This window comes from Oncorhynchus masou, chromosome 33, assembly GCF_036934945.1.
Source record: "Oncorhynchus masou masou isolate Uvic2021 chromosome 33, UVic_Omas_1.1, whole genome shotgun sequence".
Lineage (NCBI taxonomy): Eukaryota > Metazoa > Chordata > Actinopteri > Salmoniformes > Salmonidae > Oncorhynchus > Oncorhynchus masou.
This window is the reverse complement of record NC_088244.1, coordinates 37508960-37523918: the sequence shown is the minus strand read 5'-3', so window position 1 is coordinate 37523918 and position 14959 is coordinate 37508960. Positions and strand designations below refer to the sequence as shown.

General features: G+C 45.0%; 1 pseudogene; it reads right to left on the bottom strand.

Moving 5' to 3' along the window:
* Positions 1-14959, bottom strand: part of LOC135528469 (low-density lipoprotein receptor-related protein 1-like) — a 155764-nt pseudogene that overhangs the window by 82138 nt on the left and 58667 nt on the right.

The following is a 14959-nucleotide window of genomic DNA, read 5'->3' as shown; positions in this document are numbered from 1 at the left end:
TATTAGCAAATTATGGTGGAAAATAAGTATTTGGTCACCTACAAACAAGCAAGATGTCTGGCTCTCACAGACCTGTAACTTATTCTTTAAGAGGCTCCTCTGTCCTCCACTCGTTACCTGTATTAATGGCACCTGTTTGAACGTGTTATCAGTATAAAAGACACCTGTCCACAACCTCAAACAGTCACACTCCAAACTCCACTATGGCCAAGACCAAAGAGCTGTCAAAGGACACCAGAAACAAAATTGTAGACCTGCACCAGGCTGGGAAGACTGAACCTGCAATAGGTACACAGCTTGGTTTGAAGAAATCAACTGTGGGAACAATTATTAGGAAATGGAAGACATACAAGACCACTGATAATCTCCCTCCATCTGGGGCTCCACGCAAGATCTCACCCCGTGGGGTCAAATTGGCCACAAGAACGGTGAGCAAAAATCCCAGAACCACATGGGGGGACCTAGTGAATGACCTGCAGAGAGCTGGAACCAAAGTAACAAAGCCTACCATCAGTAACACACTACTCCGCCAGGGACTCAAATCCTGCAGTGCCAGACGTGTCCCCCTGCTTAAGCCAGTACATGTCCAGGCCCGTCTGAAGTTTGCTAGAGAGCATTTGGATGATCCAGAAGAAGACTGGGAGAATGTCATATGGTCAGATCAAACCAAAATAGAACTTTTTGGTAAAAACTCAACTCGTCGTGTTTGGAGGACAAAGAATGCTGAGTTGCATCCAAAGAACACCATACCTACTGTGAAGCATGGGGGTGGAAACATCATGCTTTGGGGCTGTTTTTCTGCAAAAGGACCAGGACGACTGATCCGTGTAAAGGAAAGAATGAATGGGGCCTTGTATTGTGAGATTTTGAGTGAAAACCTCCTTCCATTAGCAAGGGCATTGAAGATGAAACGTGGCTGGGTCTTTCAGCATGACAATGATCCCAAACACACCACCCGGGCAACGAAGGAGTGGCTTCGTAAGAAGCATTTCAAGGTCCTGGAGTGGCCTAGCCAGTCTCCAGATCTCAACCGCATAGAACATCTTTGGAGGGAGTTGAAAGTCCATGTTGCCCAGCAACAGCCCCAAAACATCACTGCTCTAGAGGAGATCTGCATGGAGGAATGGGCCAAAATACCAGCAACAGTGTGTGCAAACCTTGTGAAGACTTACAGAAAATGTTTGACCTCTGTTATATACCCTTTGTTGGCAATGACAAAGTATTGAGATACATTTTTGTTATTGACCAAATACTTATTTTCCACCATAACTTGCAAATAAATTCATAAAAAATCCTACAATGTGATTTTCTGGATTTTTTTTCTTCTAATTTTGTCTGTCATAGTTGAAGTGTACCTATGATGAAAATTACAGGCCTCTCTCATCTTTTTAAGTGGGAGAACTTGCACAATTGGTGGCTGACTAAAAACTTTTTTGCCCCACTGTGTGTGTGTGTGTGTGTGTGTGTGTGTGTGTGTGTGTGTGTGTGTGTGTGTGTGTGTGTGTGTGTGTGTGTGTGTGTGTGTGTGTGTGTGTATGTATGTATGTATGTATGTATATATATTTATTTTTTATTTTACAGAATATAAAAAAAGACCACAGATGACAACTCGTTTGATGCAGATTGTAAAAAAAATAAAACTTAGAACACTATCCAACCAAAAGCACAGAGACCCAAATAATGGTGAATTACGCCTTCTCACTCTAGAAATGTACACTCAGCAAGCAGCTGACTGTTATAGACTCCTCAATTACTAACAACTTCTGGCAAAATTGGGATTTAAATGTATTTGATTTATAATCGAAACAAGAGGAATTAGCGATACCAAATGGTGACATACGGACAACCCATATTAAAACACTCTACTGCACCGTTCAAATTGACACAAACGCAGAATGCCAAATTCATGAGAAGTTGAATGGATTAGAGAAATAAATAAAGGACAATCGAAATCCACTGGACTCCCCAATTACTGACCAGGAGCTCTATAAGAAACTTCAGGCACTCAAATTTAAAAAAGCATGTGGACACGATGGCATCCTAAATGAGATGCTCAAACTCACTAGTGCAAGATTTCAATTGGCTATATTAAAACGGTTTAATTTGATCCTAAGTGTAGGTTATTTCCCTGACATCTGGAATCAAGGACTAATAACCCCAATCTTTAAGAACGGAGACAAATTTGACCCTAACAACTACAGAGGCATTTGTGTGAACAGTAACCCAGGGAAGGTTTTCTGTAGTATTATAAATGTAAGAGTTCTAAACTTCCTTAATAAGCACAATGAGTAAAAGCCAAATTGGATTTATACCAAAACATCGCACGACTGATCACATTTACACCCCACACACCCTGATAGACAAACAACCACCAAAATATACGCTTGCTTTATCGTCTTCCAAAAATAATTGGATTCTATTTGGCATACAGGACTGTTCTACAAAGTTATTGAAAGTGGTGTAGGGGGTAAAACATATGACATAATTAAATCAATGTATACTGACAATATGTGCAGCATTAAAATTGGCAAAAAAATAACAGAATTCTTTAACCAGGGGCAGGGCCTTCGCCGGGGTTGCAATCTGAGCCCTGCACTCTTCAATATTTACATCAACGAATTCTATTCAGCCCCTGGTGTTAGTCCCCACAATTCAGAGGTTAAATGCCTACTCTTTGCAGATGACCTACGCCTGCTGTCCCCCGCAGAGCATGGACCTGCTAGAGCAGTACTGCCAGACCTGGTCCCTGGCAGTAAACCCCCAAAATACTAAAATAATGATTTTCCAGAGAAGATCCAGATCTCAGGGAATTAGACCAAAGTTCTCAATCGGTACAATATATATAGAGTACTGCACACACACACACACAACACTTACTTAAAAATAAGCTCGACTGGATACCTTAAATGAGGCAGTGAATGAACAGAGAGAAAGCACGCAAGGAATTCTACGCCATTAAAAACAAACAAATTGAAATTGAAATACCCTACTTAAATTTGGCTAAAACTAATTGAATGTGTCATTGAAACAATTGCACTTTATGGCAGGGAGGTGTGGGGTCCACTTGCAAAACAAGATTTCCCCAAATGGGACAAACACCCCACTGAAACCCCTCGTGCAGAGTTCTGTAAGATTCTACAAACAATGCATGCAGGGCAGAATTAGGCCAATATCCACTAATAATAAAAACTCAAAAAGAGCAATTCAGTTTTGGAAATCTAAAATACAGTGACCCCCTCTCATATCATTACCAAGCCCTACAATGCCAAGAGCTGAGCAAAGAAAAGAGTCCCCTCATCCAGCTGGTCCTGAGTTCACAAACCTGTTCTACTAACACACTGAAGCCTCAGAACATCCAATCAATCAGAATAAAACAAATTACAACACAAAACTACATTGCTTATTGGGAAACACAAGCACAAAGCAAAATGCAGTGCTATCTGGCCCTAAATCGACAGTACACCGTGGGCTAACTATTTGACCATGGTTACTGATCAAAACCTTGACAAAGACACAGGAAAAACCTGGCTCCCTGTAGAGGAAAGGCTGTGCAACCACTGCACAACAGCAGAACCTGAGACGGAGCTGCATTTCCTGACAAAATGTCACAAATATAAAACAATCAGAGTGTGTCATTTCCCCAAATTTTGAAACCCTTATTCCAAGGTTTCAAAGACCTCTCTGATGAGAATAGGCCACCCGTCCTGTTGGGGGAGGAAGCAGAGAGCTGTGGGTTGGCAGCGCACTACATTGCTGCCTGCCATAAGTTGAGGGACAGAGTCTGAAAGACCAATCGACCTGCATGTCCTCTACTGTATGCTTATTGCTATTGTTCAATGTATGGTTATTTTGACCCTTGGTTATTGTTGTCCCGTTGACCATTTTGATTCTTATTATCATCATCATGTAGTAAATATCCAAAGTAAGCGTTTGGCAATATGTACATTGTTACATCATGCCAATAAAGTAAATTGAATTGAAAGAAGAGACCAGACACACAGACAGACAGACAGAAGGTTGTCCAGACTTGCGTTGAACACCAGAGGACAGAAATATAAAGAAAACAGTTCTGAGCTGAACATAACAGTATGCCAGTGGAAGAGAGGGAAGTAGCAGCTTGTGTGGTGCGTGGTGTGACTCCTATGACTTCCCCTTTTAGCCAATGAAATTGCAGTAACTCCGATCTGGTACCAGAATTCTCAGTCTGAAATCACTTAATAATTCGTAAACAAACTTGATATCAGTAAAAACAACATAACTAATTAGTAGGTCTACCATCTACCTTCACTTGTTACTTTCGTTAACGTACATTATCCCTCATGAGGGTGAGCCATTTGAAAATATCAGAAAGATGTAATTCCATGACCAAAAACCCACAAGGCAATGATTAATAAACTTACAGAAGGCAAATCATTTCTCCAAAACTAAATGTAAGTGTTCATATCAGTTGTCAGGGTTTTTTTAGTCAACATTATTGTGTTTTGATGTATTTCTAATACTTTAACTGGTAGTTTGACCAGAAATCAAAACTTTAGCTTATTCACCTTTTTTTTAGGATGGAAAACTTTGAAGAATGTATATACACACCAACCTTAATTTCTCAAAAACATAGACTCTTAGTTGTCATGTGACGCGCACCTACGGACCTCACGTCGGTCCTCATGGGTACTTTCCCGTGGAAATGACAATCATCAGATCGTAGGTTGGTCTCAAACTCTGTCCCACGTTCTAGTCCTTCACTCAACTCATAACCTGTTTTCTTCATGTCTGTGTTTACACCCCTCAGGCTTATTCTCAATGGAACACAAACCCGCTGTAAATCTGTCCAATCAGAAACAATAAACGGGAGGTGGTTTATAATGGATCGCGGCTACTGGCTAACGCGCCAAACCTTACATTATCAACAGTGTGTTGGGGTCTACTTTATTGTGGGGTCGGCACATCAAGCTGTACGGCACAATGTGCCAGTTAACCCTCGGAGGGCATACTGGAACTACTCCTCTCTGGGTGATATTACTGTATATCAGCCACGCTTTCATCCGTAGTGATTTAGCACCATGTCAGGGCAGCACTGTTCAGAAAGAGGAACCTGTATGGGAATAGAGCTGCGCTCAGCACTTCTGCTCTGAACTTTTATGCTGCCACGAGCAGGTTTCAGAGTCGGGCGCCGCCAGGTGGTTATTGCGTCACCTCTACTGTGTGTGCGTACGTGTGTGTCCCTCCAGTTGGAGCTGTAGGCTAGTCGATGCTTCTTTCTTATATATATATATATATCTCCTCTCGATATCTCTACATCTTTGCTCTCTATATATCTATCTATACCCCTCTATATATCTATATCTCTACATCTTTGCTCTCTATTTATCTATACCTCTCTGTATGTCTATATATCTACATCTCTCTTTGCTCTCTATATTGTTCCTCTCTATATCTGTATCTCTTTCCTCTCTATATATCTATCTATATCTCTACATATCTCTTTCCTCTCTCTATTTATCTTTCCTCTCCACTCCCATTGGTTTCCTCGATATATCTACATCTCTACTTCTCCTCTCTATATCTATCTTTCCTCTCGCTCTATATCTCTTTCCTCTCGCTCTATATCTCTTTCCTCTCGCTCTATATCTCTTTCCTCGCTCTATATCTCTTTCCTCTCTCTATATATCTCTTTCCTCTCTCTCTCTATATCTCTTTCCTCTCTCGCTCTATATCTCTTTCCTCTCGTCTCCGCTCTATATCTCTTTCCTCTCTCTCTCTATATATCTTTCCTCTGCACTCCCATATCTCTTTCTCTCTCTCTCTATATCTCTTTCCTCTCTCTCTATATCTCTTTCCTCGCTCTATATCTCTTTCCTCTCTCTATATATCTCTTTCCTCTCTCTCTATATCTCTTTCCTCTCTCTCTATATCTCTTTCCTCTCTCTCTCTATATCTCTTTCCTCTCTCTCTATATCTCTTTCCTCTCTCTCTATATATCTCTTTCCTCTCTCTCTATATATCTCTTTCCTCTCTCTCTATATATCTCTTTCCTCTCTCTCTATATATCTCTTTCCTCTCTCTCTATATATCTCTTTCCTCTCTCTCTATATCTCTTTCCTCTCTCTTTCTCTATATCTCTTTCCTCTCTCTCTATATATCTTTTCCTCTCTCTCTATATCTCTTTCCTCTCTCTATATCTCTTTCCTCTCTCTATATCTCTCTATATCTCTTTCCTCTCTCTCTCTATATCTCTTTCTTTATATCTCTTTCCTCTCTCTATATCTCTTTCCTCTCTCTCTATATCTCTTTCCTCTCTCTCTCTATATCTCTTTCCTCTCTCTCTCTATATCTCTTTCCTCTCTCTCTCTATATCTCTTTCCTCTCTCTCTCTATATCTCTTTCCTCTCTCTATATATCTCTTTCCTCTCTCTATATATCTCTTTCTTTCCTCTCTCTCTCTCTCTCTATATATCTCTTTCCTCTCTCTCTCTATATATCTCTTTCCTCTCTCTCTATATCATCTCTTTCCTCTCTCTCTATATATCTCTTTCCTCTCTCTCTATATATCTCTTTCCTCTCTCTCTCTATATCTCTTTCCTCTCTCTCTATATATCTCTTTCCTCTCTCTCTATATCTCTTTCCTCTCTCTCTCTATACCTCTTTCCTCTCTCTCTATATATCTCTTTCCTCTGCACTCCCATCGGTCTCCTCTCTCACCTTCACCAGTGTCTGTCCTAATGAAAAAACAGGAGGGTGGCATAGGTCAAAAAAAGGACCGGTAGGTCGGCTCCTCTACTCACGGTGCAGGCTGTGCGTGTGTGTGCTAGCGTGCACGTTTATGTGTGTGTGTGTGTGTGTCTCTTCTACTCACGGTGCAGGCTGTGCGTGTGTGTACTAGCGTGCACGTTTATGTGTGTGTGTGTGTGTCTCTTCTACTCACGGTGCAGGCTGTGCGTGTGTGTGCTAGCGTGCACGTTTATGTGTGTGTGTCTCTTCTACTCACGGTGCAGGCTGTGCGTGTGTGTGCTAGCGTGCACGTTTATGTGTGTGTGTGTGTGTGTGTCTCTTCTACTCACGGTGCAGGCTGTGCGTGTGTGTGCTAGCGTGCACGTTCATGTGTGTGTGTGTGTGTGTGTCTCTTCTACTCACGGTGCAGGCTGTGCGTGTGTGTGTGTGTCTAGCGTGCAGGCTGTTTATGTGTGTGTGTGTGTGTGTCTCTTCTACTCACGGTGCAGGCTGTGCGTGTGTGTGCTAGCGTGCACGTTTATGTGTGTGTGTGTGTGTGTGTGTGTCTCTTCTACTCACGGTGCAGGCTGTGCGTGTGTGTGCACGTTTATGTGTGAGTGTGTGTGCAGGCTGTGCGTGTGTGTGCACGTCTTCTACTCACGGTGCAGGCTGTGCGTGTGTGTGCTAGCGTGCACGTTTATGTGTGTGTGTGTGTGTCTCTTCTACTCACGGTGCAGGCTGTGCGTGTTGTGTGCGTGCATGTTTATGTGTGAGTGTGTGTGTGTGTCTCTTCTACTCACGGTGCAGGCTGTGCGTGTGTGTGCACGTTTATGTGTGTGTGTGTGTGTGTGTCTCTTCTACTCACGGTGCAGGCTGTGCGTGTGTGTGCTAGCGTGCACGTTTATGTGTGTGTGTGTGTGTCTCTTCTACTCACGGTGCAGGCTGTGCGTGTGTGTGCATGCTTATGTGTGAGTGTGTGTGTGTGTCGTGCAGGCTGTTTGTGTGCACGTGTGTGTGAGTGTGTGTGTCTCTTCTACTCACGGTGCAGGCTGTGCGTGTGTGTGCTAGCGTGCACGTTTATGTGTGTGTGTGTGTGTGTGTGTCTCTTCTACTCACGGTGCAGGCTGTGCGTGTGTGTGCTAGCGTGCACGTTTATGTGTGTGTGTGTGTGTGTCTCTTCTATTCACGGTGCAGGCTGTGCGTGTGTGTGCTAGCGTGCACGTTTATGTGTGTGTGTGTGTGCTAGCGTGCACGTTTATGTGTGTGTGTGTGTGTGTCTCTTCTACTCACGGTGCAGGCTGTGCGTGTGTGTGCTAGCGTGCACGTTTATGTGTGTGTGTCTCTTCTACTCACGGTGCAGGCTGTGCGTGTGTGTGCTAGCGTGCACGTTGTTTATGTGTGTGTGTGTGTGTAGTGCACGTTTATGTGTGTGTGTCTCTTTCTACTCACGGTGCAGGCTGTGCGTGTGTGTGCTAGCGTGCACGTTTATGTGTGTGTGTGTCTCTTCTACTCACGGTGCAGGCTGTGCGTGTGTGTGCTAGCGTGCACGTTTATGTGTGTGTGTGTGTGTGTGTGTGTGTGTGTGTGTGTGTGTGTCTTCTACTCACGGTGCAGGCTGAGGGAGATGTTAATGATCCTGATGTCAGTGACAGTCTTCAGCTCTGGGATGGAGGCACACTTCAGATGGGTGTTGGCGGGCGAGTCGCCCACGTCGATCCAACAAACCGTCTCCTGGGCGTAGTTGAAATCCATGGCAGTGGTCTATTTTTGGAGAAAATAAGCAGGTGAGGAATAATACATTGGGTTTTATAAAGCGCTTAAATTTTTTTTTTTTAAAGACACTTTAGAATAGTTTAAAATCCCAGAAGACATGAATGCGTTATACAACACTTATTTCCAATGGGGGTCATTGGTGTCAGACAAACGGGACTTATTGAACAGATGGTGAGAGAGGGCGACAGTTGAGAGAGATAAGAGAGGCTGTGTCAAAGGGCACTAGGCTGGACACCGTCACTGTCGATACAGTATGTGTCCCTAAACCAGCCAGGACACAGCCTGCTAAAAGTCTTCCAGAGAAGTGCTCACCTGGTTGGTGCTTATTGCTGGGAGGCGGGTCGGCATGCCGCTCAGAGACGTACAGCGGATGTCATTTAGGTTAGTGATCAGCAGCACCGGCAGCTGCTCCACGGGATCTGAGAGAGAGAGAGGGGGGGAGAGGGAGAGAGGGAGAGAGAGGGGAAGAAAGGTCACAGATTCATTGCATCGGTCTGACATCTCATCCCTGTAAATTCAATTGTAACAGTGTTACAGACGGTCACACCATGCAAATCTGATTCCCCCACTATAACGCAGCGTGACAAGACTTCAAATAACAGACTCAAAGAGAAAAATTAAATCAAATGAATCATTGCGATTCAGTTTTGAAATTTGAAATAAAGTCTAGCTTTGCTCTTTGGCAAGTTAGCACATGTAGACCTCACATCTATCTGCACAGTATGTTAATGTGACCCAGGAGGCTGTGGTGTTCGTGTGTGTGGTTGTATGCTCTGTGTGTGTGTGTGTGTGTGTGTGTGTCTCACCATTCTTGGCCTTGCAGGAGCGGTTGTCTGGCTGCAGTAGGTAGCCCTCCACACAGCTGCAGGTGTAGGAGCCCTCGTTGTTGGAGCACGTCTGACTGCAGGTCCTGTACCCACTACATTCGTTGAAATCTGAGGAGGCAGGCAGGGCACAGTCAGCCAGCCAGTCAGCGAGTGAATCAGTCAGCGGGTCAGCCAGCCAGTCAGCAAGTGAGTCAGTCAGTGAGTCAGCGAGTGAATCAGTCAGCCAGTCAGTGAGTCAGCCAGCCAGTCAGCGAGTGAATCAGTCAGCCAGTCAGTGAGTCAGCCAGTGAGTAAATGACTGAGTGAGTGAATCAGTCAGCCAGTCAGTGAGTCAGCCAGTGAGTAAATGACTGAGTGAGTGAATCAGTCAGCCAGTCAGTGAGTCAGCCAGTGAGTAAATGACTGAGTGAGTGAATCAGTCAGCCAGTCAGTGAGTCAGCCAGTGAGTAAATGGCTGAGTGAGTGAATCAGTCAGCCAGCCACTGGTCAGGCCTGGGACTGTCATAGGGCTACTGTAACTGCATGAATATGGCCAGGTGTCGGTCTCACCTTTGCATGTCTTTCCGTCCTGGCTGACTTCATAGCCAACGGTGCAGTAACACTTGGGCCCTTGGTGCGTCACAGAGCAGTTTCCCGTGCAGCCATGTGTGGCACAGTCTGGTCCGAGCTCTACCACAGAGAGAGAGAAACAGGGGGTCCCAATGAGAACAAACACGTGGAAGGAAACCTGGCTGGAACCAAATGGAATGGTGCACACACACACACACTGGATGGAGTTTACGGACATATTCAATCTCTCCCTTTCCCAGTCTGCTGTCCCCACTTGATTCAAGATGTCCACCATTGCTTTCTTGGGGGCAGGAACAAAGGTAACTGAACTCAAAAGGTAACTGAACTCAATGTGCTTTGAGAGGATATTTAAGGACCAAATCACCTCTACCTGACACCCACTTCAATTTGCTTACTGCCCCAATAGATCCACAGACGATCGCCATCGCACTGCACACCGCCCTATCTTATCTGGACAAGAGGAATACCTATGTAAGAATGCTGTTCATTAACTATAGCTCTGCATTCAACACCATAGTGCCCTTCAAGCTCATCACCCCGCCCAACTGGGTCCTTGACTTCCTGACGGGCTGCCCCCAGGTGGTGAAGGTAGGAAACAACAACCTCCACTTCGCTTATCCTCAACACAGGGGCCCCACAAGGGTGCGTTCTAAGCCCTCTCCTGTACTCCCTGTCCACCCATGACTGCGTGGCCATGCACACAGACAGCCTAAAGGGATGAGGTGAGGACCCTCGGTGAGTGGTGCCAGGAAAATAACCTCGTTCAACGTCAAAAACAAAAAAAAGAAGAGTTGATCATGGACTTCAGGAAACAGCAGAGGGAGCACCCCCCTATCCACATCAACGGGATCACAGTGGAGAAGGTGGAACGTTTCAAGTTTCTCGGCGGACACATCACTGACAAACTGAAATGGTGAAGGCGCAGCAGTGCCTCTTCAACCTCAGGAGGCTGAAGAAATCTGTCTTGGCACCTAAAAACCTCAACATTTTACAGATGCACAAGTGAGAGCATCCTGTCGGGCTGTATCACCGCCTGGTACGGCAACTGCACTACCCGCAAATGTGAACGCTCTCAAGAGGGTGGTGCAGTCTGCCCAACGCATCACCGGTGGCAAACTACCTGCCCTCCAGGACACCTACAGCACCCAATGTCACAGGAAGGCCAAAAATATCAAGGACAACACTGCCTGTTCACCACAGCCTGTTCACCACGGCCTGTTCACCACGGCTTCTATCTCAAGGCCATCAGAGTGTTAAATAGCCATCACTACCCGGCTACCACCCGGTTACTCAACCCTGCACCTTAGAGGCTGCTGCCCAATATACATAGACATGGAATCACTTTAATAATGGAACACTAGTCACTTTAGTAATGTTTACATACTGCTTTACTCATTTCATATGTATATACTGTATTCTACTGTATTTTAGTCAATGCCACTCCGACATTGATCATCCTAATATTTATATATTTTTTAATTCCATTCTGTTACTTTTAGATTTGTGTGTATTGTTAGATATCACTGCACTGTTGGAGCTAGGAACACAAGCATTTCACTACACTAGTAATAACACACACACACACACACACACAACAATCTCCTGGGTCATTTGAGGCCTTGATCGACAGAAGGGAAAACCCCAACCTCCTCCCAGAGAAGGAATAATGGAGGGTATGTCGGAAACTATATACAGTACGGTCACCCAACCTGATCTCCACAGAGTTATGGGTGCGTGAGTGTATGGTGGTCTACAGTACAGTGACAGATGAGCTGATTGGGAAGCAGGGCTATAGTGGGCCTGTCTCACCGTAAACCTCCCACCACAGGCTCATACAGTAGATGCCGATACGAAACGACACATGCCGCAGTCTCCGCCCGCTGCAGTCGTCAGCAAGCTTCCTGAGAACAATCTCAAAACAGCCCTGATCATAAAAAGGCAGGTAATGAGAGATGTGGCCACATACAGCACGGCGTCTGTCTGAGAGAAGACTGCAGTGCACCAGCAAAGAACTGCCAAGAGACACAGCTAACTACACGCGCGCAAGGAAGTGAATTGAACACTCTTGAGTCGGAGCATCATCACCAAGCTTGCAGAGCATGGAATCCTCAAATAACCCCACTTCCTAGATGAGTAACCATGCGGCACCAAAGTAGATTATAAGATCTTACGCAGTAGGGTTGAGTAGAACAGCATCAAAAATGGCCGGACAGTATGGGATCGCACAGGAAGTGGAATCTTCTCAGTCAGTGCTCAACAATGGTCTGAACGAGAGGGAAGGGACATCCACACCACAGCCCTGTCCAACCATGCTGAGGGGACAGCCAGAGCTGAAAGGGGACCATTAGCAGAATGGCGGAGCCGTTGGGGCTGGCCAGAGGAGAGAGCGGCGCAAACCGGGGTTGGACCCACTGAAGGGTCCTCGTTATGTAAAGCCTGTGGGGCACCCGGGGCTACAATGGCCCTTTTGTGTGGTCTCGCTGAGAGGAAGAGCCGCAGGCTAACAATGTTAGTGCCCCGGATCACACCTATTCACTGAAACGCACTGTGCCAAATGAATAACACTAACATTCACACAGAGGCAAACCGTGCGAATGAGAGGCAGGGTGCTACTTCTCCAAGCCAACATCAGCCCCAGGCCACCACCTCACCATCCTTGAGCCAGAGCCTCTAGCGTTAACCATCACAATCAGTACTGTAATATGTAGGTATTGCCCGAAGAACCTCAATTTCAAGAGGTCTCTAATCTAAACATACATTACCATTCAAAAGTTTGCAGTCACTTAGAAATGGCCTCGTTTTTTGAAAGAAAAGCACATTTTTTGTCTATTAAATTAACATCAAATTGATCAGAAATACAGTGTAGACATTGTTAATGTTGTAAATGACTATTGTGGCTGGAAACGGCAGAATTTTAATGGAATATCTACATAGGTGTACAGAGGCCCATTATCAGCAACCATCACTCCTGTGTTCCAATGACACATTGTGTTAGTTAATCCAAGTTGATCATTTTAAAAGGCTAATTGATCATTTAGAAAACCCTTCTGCAATTATGTTAGCACAGCTGAAAACTGTTGTCCTAATTAAAAAAGCAATAAAACTGGCCTTCTTTAGACTGGTTTGATTACAGGCTCAAAATGGCCAGAAACAATTAACTTTCTTCTGAAACTCATCAGTCTATTCTTGTTCTGAGAAATGAAAGTTATTCCATGCGAGAAATTGCCAAGAAACTGAAGATCTCGTACAACGCTGTGTACTACTCCCCTCACAGAACAGTGCAAACTGGCTCTAACCAGAATAGAAAGAGTGGGAGGCCCCGGTGCACAACTGAGCAAGAGGACAAGTACATTAGTGTCTCTAGTTTGAGAAACAGACGCCTCACAAGTCCTCAACTGGCAGGTTCATTAAATAGTACCCGCAAAACACCAGTCCCAAAGAACAACACTCTTTCAGGGAACGAGTCAGAAACGGAATACATGCATGCAGAGTCAGTGGCCAGAGAATTACTATAGAATGGAAGTGTTTGTTGTGCCCCACTGTGCCAGAGAAGAGATGAGAGCAGAATACCATAAAAATAGATAGACTTCTATTGCTTTCATTTCCATACAGAACACTGCAATGAATAGACATTTTGCCACAGGCCTTGGAGTGTTGAAGTCGACAGCACCAATAGTGAAAAAGGCACCAGTCAACAACAGGACTCTTTCAACAGCAGTCTTCTTTCAGCCATTTAGCCAGGGTTAATGACCTGAGGAAACACGTCACACTGTTGTCTTGAGTCAGCGTTCAACAAGCATGCCGCACACACACCAGCCTGAAGTGCTCAACAAGCATGTCAGAACGTTGACAGTGATCCTTTTAGTTCCACCGAGGATGGGCCGGCATAAGCCCTCTCACTAATCTAAATGTCTAGAAAACAACTTAGAGAGCACATGGATGGACTACGGGAGGGGGGGGGGGGTATGTGAGTATGTGAGTGGAGGGGAGCTGGAGTGGAGCGAGGAACGGAGCTTGCCCAATTTGACTGGAGAGCGGAGCGAGATTCCTAAAGGCTGGAGCGTCGGCCTTCTCTCCCGCTCCAGTATCGCTCACTTCACGAACTCAGGGCACGCCCCACGGCCCAGCATGCATTTGTAGTCTACTTGTGTGCTGCTATAGCCCCTTGCTTTATCTACTGTCATGGAGTTCACTAAATATTTTCAGAAAGAAACCGATAAAAAACACACAGTGGCTAAAACAAAGTGACTTACAAAGATGAGGACCAAGAGCAAGAGAGGGAGTGTGGTGATGGACTGAGGACCAAGAGCAAGAGAGGGAGTGTGGTGATGGACTGAGGACCAAGAGCAAGAGAGGGAGTGTGGTGATGGACTGAGGACCAAGAGCAAGAGAGGGAGTGTGGTGATGGACTGAGGACCAAGAGCAAGAGAGGGAGTGTGGTGATGGACTGAGGACCAAGAGCAAGAGAGGGAGTGTGGTGATGTCATGTCCACAACTGAAGAATCATTGTGGAATCTGAAAAGACATCCCGAAAGCACGATGGTGTCCTTACTGCTGCACGTGCACATGATAGAGGAAAACTAACGAGTTGGGTAGATAACTGTGTCAGCGCAGCAAAGCATTTATAAACTAAATCAGATGTCTGAAGTTTCCTTCATTTTGTTTGTTCATTGGCATATTCCAATATTTCAAGGAGCTTTCCGTTTTGACTGGGTTCTTTTGCCTAAAAACCTTCAGGCCTACTTATAGATTTTTTTCTCCAAAAATGAATATTACTTTGTATCCGTGCCCAGCCTGGCAAGAATGGCCAAAAGGGTGTTTTAGCATCCCCAGTGGCTCTGTAAGTGTGGAGAGGATACTCTCTACTGCTGGCCTGCTCTCCAGGCACCATCGCATGAGCCTGAAGCCACAGACTCTGGCCAAACCGGTGTTTCTAAAAATGATTTCAAAAGGCACTGTAGCCTAAGACATTTTTTCGTTTAATTTGCATTTCATTCTAAGTAAGCCACAGCCTATATGCGCAATGTATAGACTATAATGATTTAATGCAACTAAATGTTGTTTAAATGCTGAGGGCTTTAGGT